The following is a 22359-nucleotide window of genomic DNA, read 5'->3' as shown; positions in this document are numbered from 1 at the left end:
TGAGCAAGGCATCATGATGTTCGATAAATGGAAGCTATTACATTGTTGTTCTTGTTCTTATTATGGAGACATAGCATCTCAATGTCTTCCAGCAAAAGTGTTTTCCCTTTTCTTAGCAAACAGCATAATAACCTGAGGACTAGTCCTAAATTAATGTATTTCTCTATTCAGTCACCACTTTCTGAAGCCCTTTCTCAGCCAGGCCTTGTTCTACTCCCTAGAGAGGCTGCCAGTGATGGAAGCAAAGTGCTCACATTTCAGGGACCCTGACACACAGACTTTGAACAAGAGGCACATATGTACTTGTGTGTATGGAAGCACAAAGCTGATGAAAGGACAGAAAGTGATGGTGTGATGCTAAATTCAGACAAAGTAGTCCAGAAAGGCTGCTCCCTGAGGGTGACATTTGAGGTGATTTGTGATGGTGTGGCTGTAAGAAGAGATGGACATTCCGGCATTAGGAACAACATGCCCAAAACTTCTGAAGTGGAACTTTGAGTTCTGAAATATGTGAGATAGCAAAGAGGCCTGGGCTATAGTGAATAAGGAAGAGAATGAAGAGGTGAGATTGGAGAATAGGTCACACCATGACACAGAGCCACATAGGACATGAGCTGTAAGGGCCTTTTATTCTAGGTGGTATGAGAAACCTTTGGCTAGCACTGAGCAGGAGAGTGTCACTTATTATCTGACATGTTTTAAAGAATCTGACTTTTGAATCAAAAATAGACCATAATATCTAATGACAGGCAACATCCATAGTTTGGAAATGACCATGGTCCTCAGTGTTAATTGCACTAATTGCTGGTGTCTTCACCCTCAACTCCTACAGAAATTAAGACAAGGTCAGTTGAACCTGTGCCAAAGGGAAAAATCATACAATAGGACTATATAAATTGAGCAGGAACATGAAATTAAGTCAGGAATATGGACTTTAAAATCATTCATGTTTCTATTGATGTTGTCATGGAATAAAATAAGACTTGTTCTGACAGAAGGCAGCCCAGGACACCTCAAAGTGTCCCAAATTCCCACCTTTCCTATGTGATCAGCAAGGAGATGCAGCCCAAGGAACAGCTCTACAGAAATGGTCCAACTGCATGGTGACCTAGTGACCTAGTGCTCTACCTAAGGTTAGAGTCAAGACCGAGGAGGAAGCAGGAAATGGCTGGCAACAAACAAGAGGGCTGAGGGGAATGAAAGTAAGGTGGACCCACAGAAAATTAACATTTCACACTTACTAGGTGCCAGACAGCATACAAATGCGATATTATTTAACTGGAACAACAGCTCTGATTGGAAAATGAGGCTCAACTATATTCAGCAACCACAGAGGGTCATGCAACAATGAGTGACAGAGCAGACATTGAAGGCCAGGTTTTTTTTTCTCTTCCTTCAAAGCTCATGCTTTTTTTTTTTTTTTTTTTTTTTTAATGCAACAAAAACAAGTTGTGCTGATGGCAATGGCACAGTGACAGTGAGAAGATTGTCCTAAACAAATGTGAGAGTAAATCTTGGCTACTCATTACCTAAACTTTATAAGCAAAACATAATCCCTGTGGCAGTGCTGAGTTGCAGTAGAGAAATCTCAGTGCCCACACAAGAAAGCATCGTTCTATGATATGCTTAGGTATGGTGCCCTGAGCTGCCTACTGGATTAGAGGGGCAGGTGCAAAGAAGGCAACAGCCCCAACTCCCTGCAAAAAACCATACCTGGAGCTAAAAAATATTAAAAGGAAAATAATTCCTAGATACAGGAAAAGGCTTCTCAGATTGTGTATTTCATTATATTTGAGAAATTTTACCATTCATTTTAACTGATTCTTATTTGATCATCATCTGATTTAATATTCTACAGAAAACCTAAATTACACAATATTTTTTACATAGCTTCCTGACTGTACCTCCATGAACATCATAGTCACAGAAGAATATATTCTTTTATACCTTCATTCAACAAATATTTATGAAGCATCAATTATGTACCAGGATCCATGGTAACTGGGCAAAGCAATTCCTAAATTCTGTTGGTGTTCTTTCCAAGTAATCACATCACCATTTCTTAATAACAAATATCTCACAGACAGCTCCCCCAGTGAAATTATATATATATATAAACCTACTGCTTTTGGAATTTGGAAATTTATACTATATGAAAATAAATGGTATACAATCACTATCCATTTTTCAGTAGTCTTGCATCTTGTTTTCATTCTCTTAAGTCTGGTTATTATTATGTGGAGAGAGTTTTCAGCACACTATGGTATATTAATTTCCATTGGCCAAATGTCAATTGGAATGACTACTTTTTATGTGTGGTTGGCATGTACATGTGTGGAAGTTGCTAACAATTCCTGATGTGTTCTGAAACTCAGGCCTGGGTGTGGAGAGATGAAAGAATCCCTTCGTGGTCCAGTTTGGCCCATCTGGCTCCACCCTCATCTCCAGAATTAACATTTGGAGACTCTCCAAGGTAATGTTCTCTATGGCAAGTTCCCAACTGAGCCTCAAGTCACGCTGCTGGAATTATACAGGACAGAAGAGAGCATGGATTTATCTCAAACTATTAGACCAGTGTGTGCCCCTGTGTGCATCAGACACTAATCCAGCCTGCCTGAGGAGGATTAATCAGGCTACAGTGGCCAAACTGCCAAACGAGGCATCACTACATTAGTCAGAGACCTCCCTGGGGCAGATGGTTGTGAAGAACTTCACAACAAAAACTCCACAGAGCTGGTATATTAGAAGCTAAAATCACAGTGTTGAATTTTAGGACTAGAAGAGAGCGACATTGACTCCTCATTTTATAGATGAGGAAATTGTCATCCTAAGAAAGTAGGTGTGTTACCTACACATTCCCCTGTTAAATTGTAAAGCCAGGCCTGTCCTTCACTCAATACTTAAAATCCCAGCACCAGCTGTACAGTTAGAGCTATTAGGCAACTCTGGTGTTCATAGTCCCAGAGGACAATCAAAGAAGCACCCTGTATCCCTCAGTTTTCTGTTACTCTAACAAATTCCTTAGTTTGTTTTGGCTCAGAGTGTCAGGAGGTTCAGTCCATGGTGGCTTGGTTCTTTTGCTTCAGACCTGTGGCAGCGCAGTACACCATGGTGGAAGTACACGGTGGAGAGGCATATTTACCTCATGGCAGTTGCGAAGGAAAGACAGAGAAGAAAGAGCAGAAATATCCCCTTTAAAGGCATGCCCCAATGAGCCAACTTCCTTCCACTAAGCCTAAAGATTCCACCACCTCCCAACAGTACCATAGGCTGGTCACAAAGCCTTTAACACATGGGCATTTGGGGGACATTAATAATCCCAACCATAGCATTCCCACTAATATGTTAGCTGATAACATGCTTATATCTCTCCATAGCAGCTTCTCTGCCCTTACCTTTTTTTTAAAAAGTAATGTAAAGCTTGTGAAAAAAAGGTTGTGCACACGTCTTAGTCTATTTTTTGTTGCTCTAACAAAGTGTCTGTGGCTGGACACATTATAAAAAAAAGTGGTTTATTTAGGCCACATTTCTGGAAGTCTAAGAGCATGACACTGGCCTTTGCTTGGCTTCTAGGGTGGTCCTCATGCTGTGCTTCAACTCATGGCAGAAAAGCACGAAGGGAAGCAAAGTAAATGTGGAACAATGGCATGTGTAAGAGAGAGACCAAGGGGAGTTCCATGTTTGCCTTGTAACAACCCTCTCTTGCAGAAACCACAAGAGCAAGAACACAACCCTATAAGAAAAGCATTAATCCCTCTTAAAAGCCCCAATACCTCTCAAAATCATCACTTTAGAAATCAGATTTCAATAGGAGTTTTGGTGGAGACAAACCACATCCAAATCATAGCAAATCAGTACAACAATTGTTTTCCTTAAACCATTTGAGTGTAAGTTTCTAACCCCAAAATATTGTGGTATACATGCCTTATAAAGAAAGTTAGTTACACTAAATTATAAAAAATATTTTCTCCTATATTATCAAGTACAACCTTCAAAATTAGGAAATTAACATTGATACATCACTACCATGTAATCCATAGATCCCATTCGAGTTTCTTCAGTTTCCATAAAATGCCTTTTACAGTAGAAAGTTCCAGTCCAAACTCCTACAATGCATTTTGTTGCCATAGTGTCAGTCAATGCAGAATTGTTCCTCAGTGTTTTCTTGACTTTCATGACCTCAATGCTTTTGATGAGCACAGGTCAATTTTTGTCAAATGCTTATTTTTGCCTGATGCTTCTCCATTATTAGAGTCAGCTTCTTAAACTTTTAGCAAGAGTATTTCAGAAATGATGCTGTGTGTGACTCATTGTATCGCACCATGCGGTATAGGATTTTTCCCATTTCTGGTGATGTTAACATTGTTGATAAGTTAAGGTGATTTCTGCCACTGGACAATTACTTTTTTCCTTTTGTAATTAATAAGTATTAGAGAATACCTTCAGCCTATGTTTCTGTACCATTCCCCATCTGACTTTCAATGTATTTATTCAATTATTTGCAACAGTATATGGATTCTTATTTTATTCAAAAAGTTATCCATTACTCTTTTTGATTATCTTGATGCTCAAAATACCCCCAAAATGACCAATGGAAGCTCCTTCTAGGTAGATTCCATGTCCTTTTGGCATCTCATTGCTTCCTAACCTAAGATGATGCCAGCTCATCTTTAATTGCCCTGCCCTAGCTATTGAATCAGCCAGAGATGTGAGTGGTTTTTGTGCTCATTGCAATTGGCTTGTCACTGCTCTCAAGCACTGTCACTGTCAAAGTCTGGATATGAGAGAGAGAGAGAGAGAGAGAGAGAGAGAGAGAGAGAAGAGAGATCACTCTTCCATTTCTGTGAATTTATATAGATGAGAAAAAATCACGAGTTTCCACTGATAACTTCAATTCTAAAACAACACTACATTGTGCATTCTTATTTTCTCATTTCCATATGTGGAATTACCTTCTCTAGCAGTGAAAATCTGCCTCACATTAGTCTTCATATACTTAACTTATTTGGTCTGTCTCCATGCACAAGTGCTGTCTGCTTACTCAGACACCCGCTTCCTATGCTTGAGCTTTGACTATCTACATTGAGATGCTTTCCTGCAGGGCAGTCCTTCTCATACTATTTAGGCCCCAACACTCAATGCCAGACCACAACCAACCTGCATGGATATCTCATTAGAGAAACTATGAAGGCTACCTCTCATTGTACACTGAGGAACTCACTCTGCTTACTCCCCAAAGGCTTTGTGGGAAATTGTTCAAGAGGGAAAGTGACGGGGAAAGACAAAGAAAAAGAAGTTCTCTTCTCTCTTCTGTTACTCAGTCAACTCTCCCTAAAGTTTCACATTGTTCCCATGGCCTTCATAGTCCTCTGTCACTCTTCTTTTAATGTGCCATGAATCACATTAAATCATGGTCATTGGTGCATATGGGGTCACTGGTCCTGAGTGACTTTAGGTAAGGGTTCATCTTTTATGCCCAGGATTTAGCATAATGCTTACCATGGAATAAGGACACAATATATATTTGTTACATAAGCAAATAAGAGATTACAGAAGTGAATGAATGAACACTTTATTTATAACCACCTCTTCATTCTATAGATGCATTTCCTTGCATCTTAAAGATTAAATGTTTTCTAGAGTCAAATGAATAAATATCTATTGTGGCATGGTAGGAGTCTACAGATAGCACAAGTGATATTTTTATACTAGAATTGAGTCCTGGTGACCTTTTCAAATCGATCACTTAGGATGAAACTGTCTGCTTTGACTTCTTGAGTGGCTAGCCATGTAATAAAAAACATTACAGGTTTATAATGCTTCAGGCACATCAATGTAAGGTACTCTGCCCAGCACATTACATTTATTCTTTGCCACTTGTCCACAAGTTACTGACTTTCTAGGTCAAGGTCAGCCTTTATGCCATCCATGAAACTTTTCTCAATAATTCTGTCCACAATGATGCCTGGACTATGAATTTCTATTGTACTTATAGTTAGTACCATAAAGCCAGACCTACATTTAAAAAAATTATTTCTCAAAATAGGCTGTGACATTTTTGAAAAGAGTGACCAGGCCTTTTACTTTTATGTCATCTCGCATGAATCTAGGAAAGCATGACATAAGTATTTGATTGATTTGTTGGTTGATATCTGTTAAATGGCAATAGATGTTTAGTAGTTAGCAGCCCTCAATGTTTTGTTTTAATAAATACTTTTAAAAATAGCCATTTATATAAACTAAAACATTTACAACACACTCCCCAGTACAATAATAAATCTATGAATATCAGCAGTCTAAAAAGAACATATGCATAAAAGACATATTTGACTTTCATCCAAACACATGAGGATTCTTAAAACTTAAAAAAAAAATGAGCAATACAAACTGAGTGTGGTGGTACATACATTTAGTCCCAGCACTCAGGAAGCTGAGGCAGGAGATTCACAAGTTGTAGGCCAGCCTGAGCTATATTGTGAGACTTTGTCTCAAAAAAATTTTTTTTTAATTAAAGAAAATGAACAATCAAATTTAAAATGGACAAAAGCTCTGAACAGACACCTCACCAAAGATGATATACAGATAGAAAATAAACACTTGCATGATTCCCATCATGTCCTTTGGGAATTGCAAATTAAAACAATAATGAGATACTACAGAATTAGCTTTGCATTACGATAACAAAATACTTGAGACAGTTAACATAAAAAGAAAAGGTATATTTAGATCACAGTTGTGAAGTTCACAGTCCAGATGACATGGAGCAGGCTCAATTACATCACCTAATGGCACATGGTGGATGACAATGGAGAGGGAACTTACATCAGGAGCAAACAGTGATTACATCTTAAGGGAGGAGCAGAAGAACAGTGGGTAGACCAAATCCAGGCTTTTATAACAATCTTCTTCAGAGAAGTTCCAAGGAGTCCCATTCAAACCACCTTCCAGGATCCCATCACCTCCCAAACTCTACCCTAGGGAGCAAGCCTTTCACATAAGAGCCTTTGGGGACATTCAACATCCAAACCATGACAACCACTTCTCATCTATTAGAATAGCTAAATTCCTAAACACTGACAATACTTAATGCTGGCAAGCTTATAGAGCAACAAGAACTCTCATTCATTGCTGATGGGAAGGAAAAATGGTAAACATTTTGGAAAACAGTTTAGTGATTTCCTACAAAATGAAATGTGCTCATCATAAAAGCCAGCAATTCTTGGCATTTACTCAAAGGAAATGAAAACTTAAGTCCACTCAAAAGCCTGCACATGAATGTTTATATCAGTTCTATTCATAATTTTGCCACAACTTGGAAGCTTCCCAGATGACTTTCAATCGGTGAGTGGAAAAATATACTATGGTACAGGAAAACATTACATTTTGCCCATATTACCATAGGTCAGGTGTATTGAGGCCAGACACAGATCAAGAGAGAAGGAAGAGTTCTAAATCTTGTTATATTCAGTTCTTTGGGGAGAAGCAACATATCACATAGGGCCATTCATGGTAAACCCTAGAATCACTCTCAGGCAGAAGCAGAAAAGGAACTGTGCACAAATGCCTATGATTTCCACATGGAGGAATGGGCAAAGTGGGCAAACAGGCTAAGGACTGAGTAGTCAAAATAATTGCAGAGGGCTCTGGGACATACAGGTGTGGCTGTTTGTTTGATACCTGGCCTTGGGGTAAATAGGGTAAGTATTGGCCTTGGGTGAATAGGGTGGGTATATAATGGTATAGTGTATAAGAAGCTAAAAAGGAAGATGACTGGGTTTATAGACTTACTTGGCTACTAAAGAAGGACAACTTACCGGTCTCTTAGCCAGGGCTCAAAAAGTTGTATTGTATAATAGAATTTTATTCACCAGGAAAAAGAAGTAAGCTATCAAACTATGTAAAAACATGGAGAAATCTTACAGAGTGCTAAGTGAAAGAAGTCAATCTGAAAGGTCTACATTCTATCAGATTCCATTGATGTGACACTCAAGAAATGGCAACTGTGGAGAAAGTAAAAATATTTTGGTTTCCTGAGCTTCAGGGAGAGGGAAGGTTGAATAGGTGGAGCACGAGAGACTTTTTGGGGCACTGATGTGAATTCCTGAAATGGATTTGTCAAAGCCTAAAGGTGTACAATCCACAAAGTGCACAACCCTGTGGAATTATCCACTTTCCCAAACCATAGAATGTGTAACACCTGTAGTGAGCATAGACCATACAACTCACAGAACGAGCCACTCTAACGTGAACTATGGACGTTGGCTAATAATGACTCGACAATGCCAGTTCATCAGCTGTAACAAATGTGCCTCACTGATGCAGGATGGTGATGGTGAGACAGGGTGTCTGGGTGGGAGGGACAGGTTTGTAGGAATTCTCTGTACTTCCCATTCAATTTTGCTGTGACCCTACTACTGCGCTAAAATATATTAATTTAAAAAAATAAAGAGAACTTGTGAAAGTCATTTAAGAAGAGAAAACCAAAAGTGGGCTTTGCTCAACAAAGCAAGAAAGAATGGTGACAATTATGAAGCTATTATGCAATGAAAAAGAATAAGAGGATGGGTGGTGGGATCCCATTATATTAAAAGGTAACTGAGAAAACAAAGATTTACAAACATTTACTGAAGACATATTATATACCAGCCACAACAAGAATTATTCAAATGATGGATAGTCTCAATCTCATTTAATCTTTGCCTGTTATTACTTAAAAATGTGTCATTAACTTATTTTAAGGTAAAGAAGCTGAGACTCAAAGATGGTATGTGGCTTGTTCAATCTGGTTAATTTAAATGAGCAAGATTAACACTATGGGCCAAGCAGAATACAAAACTCTGAGATGAACCCATGTTAATTGGAATGATCTTCTGTAAAAAAACTATTATCATTTCAAGAGAAGGTGGGCCTCAACATTCAGGGAACAGAAATTGAAAAGTATGTACAGCAATGAACTTTTCTTGGAAGTCATAAGGAAAGCTGTACAAAGAAGGCAGCAATCAAGCTGGGCTTTGAAAGATGAGCCCAATGTCTATCAAATATATACTGTCAGAAAGCATGCTTCCTGTGGGAATACTGGCAAAGGAAAAGAGTGGATCAGGAAGCCCAGAATGGATGGAGTTTGGTCTTCAAAGAGAGATATAGTGTAAGAGGAGGATGGAGATGCATCCCATGGAGACAGCATTCCTGTCAAGGAGTACGGTCTTGACTCAGACAGCAATGGAAAGCCATTGAACATTTTAAGGAGGAATGATACATAGTCCAATCCTCTTTTTTGGAATATAATTTCATGATGTGGTTATAGCAATTGCAGAGAACCAGAGCTGGAAAATAAGACCAACAGAGGCAATGGCAATGTGACACCCAAGTGAAGCCAAAGCAAGATGGGTTCATGGGAAGATCTTTATTTTATAAAGTAGTCAAATTGAAAATGCCCAGTTTTGATGCAGTTAAGAAAAAAAGAGATATACTCTTCAAATTGCTTCCAAGTACACTTTATTCAAAATGTTTGTCTAAATGTTACCTTCTCACTAAGTTCACTCCTAACCACTCTATTTAAAATTGCCATTCCACTCTAGACTCCTGATTCCCTTAGCCTTTCTTACTCTCTATTTTTTTTCCATGAAACCTATCTAACACAACCAGTAACATTCTAGATAACATATGATTACTTTTATTGTCTGTCTCTTCCCAATGAAATGCAAGCTTCACAAGGAAAGACATCTTTGTGTGGTTTTTTTCATTGATTACCCCACATACCTATTGCACTGCCCACCACATAACAGATGTATAATTGACATTGCTGAGTGAGCGAATGAATCCATGTATGTACTGGGCATACTTGCAGCAGTTCTTCAAGATAGGCAAAAAAAAAATGATATAAACTAGAGACAATCTCTAGCATGTCTAGAGACAAAATATGCTCAATTTAAACATATATACATGCACCTAAGGAGAAATAATTAGTAATAATTAGTAACTAGCTCACAGTCCCAGTTTTACTCTATGTAAAACCCTCTATGATACCAAATATACCTATAGACTGGGTAAAAGACTGCTGATAAGAAAGGATGCTTTGAATGTGGGATTGAGACATGGCAAGGTTCATGATATGATTTGATGCACCACGATTTTCCCTACATATTTTGTCTTATTCTTTGTCAGAGCATGCCAGCACAGTAAGGTGTTGTTATTTCCATTTAACAAATGAGGAAACCGAGACTCAAAAAGGCAACTGCTTGTCCAGTGGCATAGGTGAACAAGTTTGTCTGATTTCCAAGCTTGTGTGTGTCCCACTGTGTCAAGAAAATTATAACATTATCAAGCAAAGAAAGAAGAATAAACATTTATTCTGGGCCAGACACTTACAGTATTATTTTTGATAATACTACAACATGGTTGACATTAGTTTATTCATTTTAATGAGGAAGCCTAGCATAGAAAGGTGATGTATGTTGTTCACAGTCACATCTATCACATTCTGTAACTGGGACACAGACCAGGGCCTGGTGGACTCTAAAGTGCACATGCTTAATCCCTACCCCATGAAGCCAAGTGGAAACAATGATATTGCCAAATGGAACAGGCTGGGGTTTTTCTGTAAGTCTGCTGAGACTTGGGGAAAGGGGAATTACCAAAAGATGGGTTTCTACAAGGCAAGTGCAGAGAGATAACTGTTTAGCAAATTAATGCAGTAGTTTGAAGGGTAGTGGGAGCAGATGTCATGTGGAAGTTACCAGACAAAACATCAGTTCTTTAAGCCAAATGGCATTTTGTGAGCATGAAGAGAATGTAATTACAAGACTTTTAACCATAAAAACAAATCCATATACATAAACACTTAGCTACAAGAAGAATAGGGCATATTGCTAGCTGTATTATATTAAAAATGTCTTTTACTAATTAAGAAGACATTGGCCATCCTAAAATTACAAGTGCTCAAATGCAGTGATTATACTAAGATTTGATGTAAGATTACTGATGTTTATGTTTCCTTAGAAACATAGATATTCCCAGCCCTTCTCCAGTGGGGACTCCTGCAGGACCAAGATAGGAACAGGAAATGTCTCATCTGTAAGGTCTTGGGCTCCAGGACCCAGAGAGCAGAGTCAGGAGCCACGCATTAAATGGAAATCTGAAAGGGACTGAAGATCAGTCTCCTAAACAAAGGTTGTATAGCAGAGAAGAGATCAACAACTATCTACAACACATGCTGTGGTTTTCATATAAGCCATCTTGTCATCTTGCTTTTATCTGCACATTGGAATGTACAGAATCTAATGGGCCAGGTGTTAAAGGAAAGAATATAAGAGTTCACAAAGAACTTCAACTTGCATGAATTATCTTACTAGACTATGAATAATTCAAGGACTATCAGTGGAGCTAATCCATCTTTGTTACCCCAGGTCCCAGTGTGAGGTCTAACAAGTTGCTCAGCAAATGTCTGGTGACCACTGCCTATTGGTTTCATTGATCAACAGACCTGTGATGATTCTTTTACTTTAGGGCACTGCTCAGCATGCCAAGGGATAAAGACAAAAGAGTATTTAAATAATAAATCATCTCTGACTATACACACACGTTCACATACACGCACATTCACATACACGCACATAACTGAAGTAAATTGGGTTTTGGTGTCCCGTACCATATTCCAAGCTGATCTGAGTATGCGTTTTCACATGGCAGTGTGGAAAGAGTGTGACATATTTTCCCATTATGGGAACTAGAAGCACAGTGAAAGGTAAACGTCCTCCAGCTGAATAATGAAAAGCAACCTTTTCTGTTAAACAGTGAGAAACACAGTCTCCCACACCGTCTAGCCTGCTTACTGTGAGGAATGGAAGAAGAAAATGTTTTTTCTCATTCTGTTGCATTATTTCGCCAGCAGTCAAGAACATCTCTGCCATTGCCCTTCTGAATGTCATGCTCAGATGGAAGCCTGCCTTTTTGTATAGTTCTAAAAATCTTAAAGTGAGAAGGAGAAATGAACTAAAAACAATGCTGAGCCAGGAAATATTTGACAAAGCAGAATCCAACAACCCTACAGCTTACATTTTGCTACTCATTTGCAAGTCGACCTTGGGAAAGTTATGTTAAAAATAAAGCAAACTATCTAGAACATATGTGATACCTCCTTGGTATTTGGTAAATACTGTTGATTTAATGAATTCTACCTTTTTCAGCAACAGCGCAAGATGTGAAGATTGAGCAACGAGAAATTCTTAAGTGTCTTCAACTCTCTGCTTACCTAGCACTGTCGTACCACAGATCCCCTCTTTCATGTCATTCTCTTCCTCCACTCCTCATAAGCCTGAGCCTAGATTTTTGTTCTTACCCACATCAACATGCTAATTGGATGTAATCCGGCCTTAACCAGATAGCCTTCATTAAGCACAGCCTACATGATACACGTCTCTATCTCCAGCCAGACTCTGTTGGGGTCAACCCCAGAACATTTCCTTTGTCCGCCTAATCTCTCTATTGTTTCACCTGTCATTCCTCCCCAGGTCCCCATGATTCTTTTCCTAGACTGCTATAATGTCCCTGTCCTTTACCTCCAGTCTTGCCTTCCTCGAATCCATTCCACCGAGGCTGCCAAACCCAAAATAAACCCTATTAGTCACTCTCTTGGTGACCTTTAATGTCCTCTGCTTCACCGCTGCCTATAGGACCAAGTTTTTTCTCTTCTAGTGGCATTCAAGCAGCTTCTTGATCTGTCTCTGCCTATGTCTCTGTCCTCATCAGCTGTACTCTTTCTCTACTTTTTAATCACTAGAAATTCAAGGGTTTTGGTGCTTTCTACATAGGCCATGCTCATTCATGCCTCCCAGTCTTTGCCTTCACTCTTCTCCTGATTGTCTTTTAAGAAATTCAGTTACAGTTGCTTCCCCTCCAAGAAGGTTCTCCCTCTTCCACCCTATCTCTTACAGACTGGAGCAGGTTCTCCCTTATTCCATGCTACCCTGTATAACACATTGTTATCACTGATTTTACCATGCTGTAGTAAAGTAGCCTATTAACAATTCTGCCTCTTCCAACAGAATCTGCACTGAGAGATGAATAGGCCCTATTTTATTAAACTTTGGGTACTCAGCCCACTATGTGATACCTGCCACAAAGGGCAAACTAAGCAAGTACATGTTGAATAAAATAGAACTGGTGATTGCAGATGTGTGAATTATTAGCATCTCACACAATCTCTGAGTGCATAAATTGTCAGAGCACAATCAATTATTCCATCTCCTAAATTTCCCTGGGAAAGCAGCTTGACCCACTCAATGCCATTCCAAGGCATGATTGCTTATCTAATATCATCAAACTGGTCACAAATAATGAGGAACTGGTTTCTCCTTTATAAAGGCTAGAATCCTAGCCACTTGTCCTACCACCCTAGGATCACAGCCTCTGGTGGCATGAATATATTGCCTAATTAAACATTCTTTGAGTAATAGTGTCACAGGCCAGGAGAACAAGTCTGCCATAGGTAGGATTCCCATTAACCTCACTGGAATTTCCATTTTTCTGCCTTTCCTCTGTGCAGAAATGAATTGCCAATTTTGTTGATATAAGCACATTCTCAAACAACTTGAAACTGTTCCAAATACCAACAGCCATGTGAGAATGAGATGAAATGTAGTTTGTGGAAAGTAAATTCTCGATTATGTTGGAATTAAAGAGTATGTGCTTGGTTGCACTTTCAAAAATTACAGATAAGAGGCTAAGCAGTGTTTTACTCCTATGTCAAACAAAGAGCTGGCAATTTACTGCACAAAATAAACAGATGGAGAAATATAGAAAGGGGGTCTTTGCTTTTTACCTATATTCCTCAAGGGTCAACAGGAAGAGAGAAGTAATAATTATCGCAACACAGCGAGTGTTTTCTTGCCTCTTAGAAAGCTTTATAAGCCAGTTGTTTACTGCTAACTTTTGGTGAAAGACTAGTTTAAGTATATCAAAGCTTTACGGCCTGAGTGGGAACCATTATGTGTGGAAGCTGACCTGACTGTTACTTATAAGGAGGCCAGAGACTGGTATTTAAGAAATAATGATGCTACCATTGCAAAGACAGAGACCAAAATTGTCCTCAGAGATCATTTTTAGTAATCAAGTCACTAGCTTTCTGCCACCTCCATGTGCAGGGACAATATGTGTGGTGACCCCTTTGAACAACAACAACAAAAAAAAAGCCAAGAACCTCTACCCCGAGAATTGGTGAGTAGGTATATATTTACCTCTGAATGAATATAAAATAACACTCAAAATAGCTGTATCCATGCCAAAAAAGTGGGTGACATTTGCTATCTGTTGAGCTACTACAGATTTATTAACTTTGGTGAAAGCTATAAGACCACATTTTCCTAACCTCTTCTTCATAAGAGTACTTGTGGCTGACCCTCCATTCTTGACCCACTGACACCAGCTTTATTCAAGACACTATCATCTTAAACTTGGGCTAGTCTCCTAACTGGGCCTCATAACTATAAATTCTCCAATTCTGTTCCCTTTAAATACTATTTCGTGACCCAAGCTTCTATCCATGCCCATTCTTTTAAGAAAGTATTGCTTCCCTACTCTACTCATGTATTTGGGGACTTGGGAAAGATGTTGCTATCACAGATATCTCTTCCAGATACAAGAATAAGCACTTGGTCTTGAAAGAACCAATCATAACACCCCAGTCCTCTGGCCAAGAAATTTGCTGATAAGGAATTAAATAAGTTTGAAGACTTCCACACAGGTGGATTTATTGTGATACCAAAGAGGTTTAAACTTCAGGGCCCCTCACCAGGGCAGCCTTCTGGGAATAGCGGGCATGCAGGGAGTTGTAGTATCCTGGTGATGGGAGGGAAGCCAAGTTTCGATTATAGAGAATTTCTCTCTAGGCACTTCTGGTAAATCGCCTTAAGAGTTCTCAGGTGATAGACATCTGCCTGAATCTTCAAGGTTACAATAATTTGGTAAGTTTTTCCTCATTCTAAGTATTTTTTTTTATTTATATGAATACCTTACATTCAGTTTTGATCATCCCTAAACTGTATAAGCAGCAGATTACTCTTCCAGAGCAGAGATCCTGTGTACGCTCTTCTTAGTCTCCTCCCATTCCTGCCACACTTCTCACGACCCTTGTTCCACATGCATCTTGGGCCCCATTATCCTAAACTACTCATCCCCTCTCTCAGAGTCCTATGCTTTTTATCTTGGCAAACATTACCTACCCCTTCCAGCTTGATTGCTCTTTTTTTCACCCAAATCAGCCAAAGACCAATTCTTCAGGCCTTAATCCTCTCCTCCTCCATGAAGTCACATGAGTAAATTTGCCAGAATTTTCTACTTCACTGTCTTTTTCATGCTTCTTGTAGGAACTAGTATTTGAGGGATGACCTTGAGTTGGATTGGGATAGTCATGGCATGTAGCTTACATTAATTATGTGCATGTCGTTTTTTCCTTCTTTATAAACTCACAAAGGGAATGATGCTTTGCTTCAAGTTTGCATCTTTACAACCCCTCTCACTGCTTTGAATATAATGACAGCACAACAAACAAACAGAACTTACCAGATCTGATCATTAAATTGTTGTTGATTGATTGAGAGGTATGGATTTCTATTTTTCATGTATTTCCTGAGCTTGGAGAGCTACTACATTGCCATAGAGGTTAACTATTTCCATTCTTAAATTTGCCCCGTCAGCACAAGGAAGCACACAGTGGGGAACGTGTGGAGCCTCTTACTCCCTGGAGTGAGACCTGAAGTCTTGTTCAAATAAATTCATTTTCCCTTATTATTCCAGCCAACAACTGTCGCTCCTTTGCAAGTCCCTGTTGGGACTGGCTGTTGGTTTGTCATATCACCCTGCAGTCAATATCTTACTCAAGTGTTCACTAAACAAACCTTTCTAGAGGTATGTGAAGAAAGGCACAGCCAGGGAACCTAAGGTATAGGCAGGTAAAGCAAAGCCACCTTTCCAAAATCTAGGGAATTAAACCATCTGAGTAAATAAATATCAAGCCCAACCATGATTCACAGTTGTCATTCTACTTCTATTCAAGCTATATAAGGAAGAAACAATAAAGATTGCAAATTATGCAAGGATCTGCATTGCTTAGTTCAGATTTAAGGTGTTTTCTTGGGGTTTGGGGTGATTTGTTAACAATTATAGTTTTTGTTACAAGGGGAGGTCTTCAGGCCATTTTGAGGCACAGATGTACATGTCAGAGCTCTTGTACTGTGCTCTTATAAGGATGCTGTCTGTGTCAGAATTCTTCCTGAGGCTGGTGAGTTTTTGAGAAAGTTTCTTTTTTTGAGCTCAGGTTGCCAGTGAAAGAAGCTTCCTTTTACCCTCCCTGACTCCAGGTATCTCACTTACAGATGCAGGGAGAGTAGCTCAGACAGGGAGGGCAGTAACCAGAATCCACAGGCAGAAAGAAAAAGAGGATTCCATTTGGGCTTCGACCTCTGCTTGGCCCAGGAAGATTGAGTTTGCTATCAGTGTCGAAACGAGCTCCCAAGGGTTAGCGAGCTCTCCTGTTGGAGGTTCCCCTTTGTCACGGGGTAAAGAATTTATTAGTGAGAAATTTCAATTTCGGACCTTAAAATTGTCTTGCTTGGCCTCAAGCTCTTCCACACCACAAATTATAGTACACCCTATTGCTGTTCGCACATTTGTTTCACCCTATGATCCCTCCCATGTTTATTTGTAAAGCGATTTTCTTTTAAAACAAAGAGTCATTACTCTATTTGGGCCATTTTACATGATTTCCCAAAGAATTTTTAACAGGCTGTGGTAATTGTTAATGGAGTTCTTGGAGAATCCCAGCTGCAAATGTCTAATGTCCGTGTCCTGGTCTATCTTCTCAGGACTGAATGCAATCCAAGTGCTCTTCCTCTCACATCTAGTCAGAGCTGCCATAACAAAGGACCACAAACTCAGTGAGTCAACAACAAAAATTTATTCTACCCCAATTCTGGGAGTTAAAAGTCCAAGATCGAGGTATTGGCAGGGCTGATTTCTTCTGAGTGAGGAGAAGCTAGTCTATGTCTCTCTCCAGGCTGCTGCTGGTGATTAGTGTGCTCCCAAGCTTGGTATTCTGTGGCTGGTAAATATCTGCCTTCCTCTCAATGCCTTCATGGCATTGTTACTGCATGCATATCTCTGTTCAAATTTCCTTTTATAAGAAATCCATAGATTTGGATTGAGCCATCCTAATAACCTCATATTCACTACTTACATCTGCAATGACCCTTTTTATGGAGGAAGGGGGGCACAATTCTATTGTGGCCATCACTCAAGAGGCACTAGGAGCCCTTGGTCAGGATGTTTCCTGTGCCTTGAATTAAGAGTTTATGTCATTTATCAAATGACAATCCTGAGTGAGTTAGAAGACACTAGGATGTGCTTTGGTAACAAATTAGCTTATAGCTTAACATAATAAATCTTCATTTCTCATTCATATCAAAGTCTCACGTGGGTCCAGTGGATTTATTGTTTTGTGGGGAAGGCAATTGTCCTGTGATAGTAATTTAGGGATTCAAACAGCCTTCATCTTGCAACTAGGCCACCTCAAAGATCTTTCTTTCCAGCCTGAGGGTGTGAGAGAAAGAACCTGGAGAACTCACTTCTGCACTTAACTGTCTTGGGTTAGCAGTAACACACGCCACCTCTACGCAGAGTTCATAGCCAGAATTAGTCATAGGACCTCAGCTAAATTGCAAAGAAAGCTGGGAAATGTAGAGAAGCATATGCATATTTTGTGAGCGTGAACTGCTTTAGCTCCTTCTGGAAAATAATAAGCTCACTGTTTCTTAGGCGAGGCAACATAAAAAAGCATCTAGTTTAAAAATCTTAGCACTGAAAGGGATTGTCTGGTTGGAATGCTAGCTCCATTACTTACTACCCATATATATTTAACCAATTGTATTAGTTTCTTTATCCCTCAGCCTCCTCCCTATAAAATGGGGATAATACAATCTATCTCTTGAACTTGTTCTGAGGACTAAATGTGTTGCAAGTTTTTATTGTAAGTAAATCTAGAACATGATGACAGAAAATTTGGGCTATTTTATTTGCAAATGATCATTACAAATGTTTAAAAAGGGAGGAAAGGAACATATGAAGTGTTATGATAACTTTATTGATCTCAGTCCTGAGTTTCCTGCTGCTTAGTAAATTTTCCACTATGGAATGGTGGGTACTGGCTTTTTGGTGGCCCAAATGAGAATGGAAAGTTATGATTAATGTCATCATTGTCACTCATGTCATCTCTAAAAGGTCAAGTCACTTTGTTCCTATAAAACTATGACAATATTTGCTTCACCTTAAGGGTGAACAGAAGTGAGAGAGTCTTCTTATTATGACAAAATCTCCCAAGAAAAATGAGTGCAGGTACCATCTGTTCCTTAATATCATCCTGAGTAGAGAAAAAAAAGACTTTTGAAAAGGCCTTTTCTTCTGGCAAAAAAATTGAGATAAAACTCACATAACATCAATTAATCTTTGTTTTTTTGGTGGTACTAAGGTGTTGAACTCAGGGCCTCATGCTTGCTAAGCAGGTGCTCTCTACCACTTGAGCCATGCCTCCAGCTCACCATTTTAAAGTGTACAATTCAGCATCATTTCATATACTTAAAACTTTGGGAAAATATCATTTTCATCTAATTCCAAAATATTTTTGTAGTCCAAAAGGAACCCAGTACCCATTAAGCTACCTCCTAAGCTCCTAGAAACCAACAATCTGATCACTATCCCTATAGATTTACCTGTTCTGGCTACTTTATATAAAGGGGACATACTATGTGTGACCTCTTGTGTCTGTATTTTCTCACTTGGCATGTTTAAGACTCATCCAAGTCGTAGCATGTGTTATTCCTTTTTATGGCTGAACAATACTCCATTGTAGGACTTACTGCATTTTTTTAATCCATTCATTAGTAAAGAGACAAAGTTGTTTTTACCTTTTGTCTATTGTGAGTCATGCTACTGGAAAAATTCATGAACAAGTTTTTGTTGAATAGCTGCTTTCAATTCTTTGGGATAAGAGTAAAATGAAGGGTCATATGGTAATTCCACATCCAACTTTTTGAGGACTTCCAAATTGCTTTTCCACAGAAACTACACCATTTTATATTCCACTAGTAATGTCCAGGCATTCTGATTTCTCCATATCCTCACTAACAGGAGTTCCGGCTTTTGGTTATGATCATCCTAGTGGGTGTGAGTTGAGAACTCAGTAGGGTTTTAACTTGAAGCTCGCTAATGATTAATGATGCAGGGTATCTTCTTATGTGCTTGTTGGACCTTTGTGTTTCTTCTTTGGAGAAATGTCTATTCAAATTCTTTCTCCATTTTTAATTTTTTTGTCTTTTTTGTTGTGCAGTTATTAATAGTTCTTTATATATTCTGGATACCAGGATCTTATCAGGTGTGTGATTTGCAAATATTTTTCTTCTATTGTATAGGCTAACTTTTCATTTTCTTGATAACATTCTGCCATGTATGAAAGTTTTTAATTAATATGTATCCACATGTATCCACTATATACTGATCAAATCAGAGTAACTAACATTTCTACCTCTTATCATTTCTTTGTGTTTGGAGTCTTCAAACTCCTCTTATAGTTCCTCATGAAAAATAATATGTTATTATGAAATGTAGCTACCCTGCTGTGCTATGGAACACTAGAACTTCTCCCTTCTATTTGTGATTTCCTACTGATTATCCAACCACCTCTATTGTTCTCCTCCAACCCTATAGAGCCTCTAGTAATCAATATTCTATACCTAGAATGCCTTTTCTTAGTTTCTAAATATGAGAGAGAACATGCTGACTTGTCTTTATGTTTCTGGCTTATTTCACTTAAATAAAGTCCTTTAGGATCATCTATATTATCACAAAGAACAGATTTTTCTTCTTTTTAAAGGCTGAAGATTGCATATAAGTATATGTATATATATAAAACATTTTCTTTATTGAGTTGTTATGGTTTGGATATGAAGTGCTGTTCCAAGGTCTCATGTGATGAAAGCTTGCTTCCCAATGCAGCAGTACTCAGAGTGGGGCTTTGGGGAAGTGATTGGGTCTTGAGGGTTCTGACCTCATCAATGAATTAACCCATTGATGGATTCATAATATGATGGCATTATTGGAAGATAGTGGAAAAATTAGGACATGGAGCCTAGGTGGAGGAAGCAGGTCATTGAAGTATGCCTTTTATGGATGTATCTTGTTCTCTCTCTCTCTCTATCTTTTCCCCCTTCTTCTTCCCCCCTTCTCCTTTTCCCTCTCCCCCTCTGTCTCATAATTTTCTGCCTCACCACAAATGCAGAAACAATAGAGCCAGATGACCATGGACTAGAACCTGTGAATCCCTGAAGTAAACTTTTCTTTCTTTAAACTGCTTCTCTCAGGTATTTGTCACAGCAAAACAAACAAACAAAAACAAACAATCTATCCACTGGTGGATACCTGGGTTGATTACATGCCTTGGCTATTGTGAATACAGTGTGGTAAAAATGGGAGTAGAGGTGTCTCTTTAATATGCTGGTTTCATTTCCTTTGGATACATAACTACAAGTGGTGTAGCTGAATCTATGTTAGATCTATTACTAGGCTTTTGAGAAACCTCCATACGGTTCTTCATAATGATTGTACTAATTTACATCCCCACCAATAGAATATGAGAATATCCTTTCCTCCATGTCATCACCAATGTTTGTTATTTTTGTCTTTTTGATAGTAGCCATTCTAACTGGAATGTGATATCTCATCGTGGTTTTGATTTATGTTTCCTTGGTGGCTAATGATATTAAACATTTTTCATCATTTATATTTTTCCTTTTGAGAAATATCTATTCAGATCATTTGCCCATTTTTAAATTGGATTATTCATTCATTGTTGAGGTGGGGTTTTTTTGGTTTTTTTTGGTTTCTTGTATATTCTAAATAGTCATTCTTTGTCAGATGAATTGGCAAATATATTCTCCTATTCTGTAGGTTGTCCCTTCATTCTGTTCATTGTTTACTATGCAGAAGTTTCTCATAATCCCATTTATCTATTTTTGCTTTTATTGCTCTATTTTTTTGGGGGGGAGGGTTCCAAAAATTGTTGCCTATACTGATGTTTTAAAGTATTTTTCACTATGTTTTCTTATAATATTTTCATGGCTTTAGCTCTTACATTTAGGTCTTTGATCCATTTTGAGTTGATTTTCTACAGGGTGACAGATAGGGATCAAATTATAATGATCTGCACATGGATATGCAGTTTGCCCAGCACCATTTATTGAGGGGGATGTCCTCTCACCAATATATATTTTGGGTGCCTTCATCAAGAATCAGATTTCTATTCTAGAGTTGGGCATTGTGATGCTACCATCACAATGTATAGCTACATAAGCTTGCTTCTGATTTCCATGTGTATGGAATATCTTTTTCCAACCTCTCACTTTCAGTCTATGTGTGTCTTTATTGGTAATGTGAATTTCTTGTAGGCAGCGTGTCCTTGCACCTTTTTTTTCCTTACCCATTCAGTCAGTCTGTAACTTTTAACAAGGGAATTTAGTTGATTCACATTCAAGATTATTATCAATAATTTAAGACTCTTATACTTACCTGGAAGAAAGTGGCAAGGCTTATCCATTGCACTCCAGATGTGCTGACCCCTGTGATTTCCCCAAATGTGGGAAACTCGACTGCATAATTTATGGTAGTGGGGGACTGCGTTCACACTCTCCCCATTAAAAAAAAAAAGACTCCTCTCATTTTATTGATTTTCTTCTGTTTTTTTTTTCAATAACGCTTATTCTTTTTTTCTTGCTCATCTTTGTTGTATGGTGTTTTACTGTATTGATAAGGTTTGATTCTATTCTATTTCTCCTTTGTGTGCTCAGCCTTTGCAAGAGTTTTATACTTTCACATGTTTTCATAACAGCAATGCTTTCAATTTTGGATCTAGGATCTGCTTAACTATATTTTCTAATGGGATGCAATTTTCCTTGTCTTGGAAAATTTTATTTTTCCTTTATTTGTGAAGGGTAGTTTTGCTAGCTATAGCATTCTTGGCTAGCAGCTCTTTTCTTTCAGAACTTGGACTATATCATTCTGTTTCCTCCTGGCCTCCAAAGTCTCAGTTGAGAAATATGCTTTTGAAATAGTGGAGGTTCCCTTTAATATGGCTTAGAACTTTTGTTGTTTTTAGAATTCTCTTTTTGTCTTAGACTTCCTACAGTTTGACTTAAATTTTTTTGTTTTAATTTTTGAGGACTTTTTTGGTCATGTCTGTTTGGGATCAAATGGGCCTATTCACTTGGATGTCCATATCTTTCCCTAGATTGGAGAAATTTTCAGTTATTATTTCACTAA

The 22359-nt window shown here is 38.5% G+C and overlaps 1 pseudogene; it reads left to right on the top strand.

The window, feature by feature from the left end:
* Nucleotides 1-21601: 21601 nt before the first annotated feature.
* LOC141425079 (U1 spliceosomal RNA) lies at nt 21602-21735 on the top strand (annotated as a pseudogene).
* Nucleotides 21736-22359: the final 624 nt, after the last annotated feature.

This window comes from Castor canadensis, chromosome 7, assembly GCF_047511655.1.
Source record: "Castor canadensis chromosome 7, mCasCan1.hap1v2, whole genome shotgun sequence".
NCBI lineage: Eukaryota > Metazoa > Chordata > Mammalia > Rodentia > Castoridae > Castor > Castor canadensis.
The sequence above is the reverse complement of the archived record's forward strand: the minus strand, read 5'-3'. Positions and strand labels throughout refer to the sequence as shown.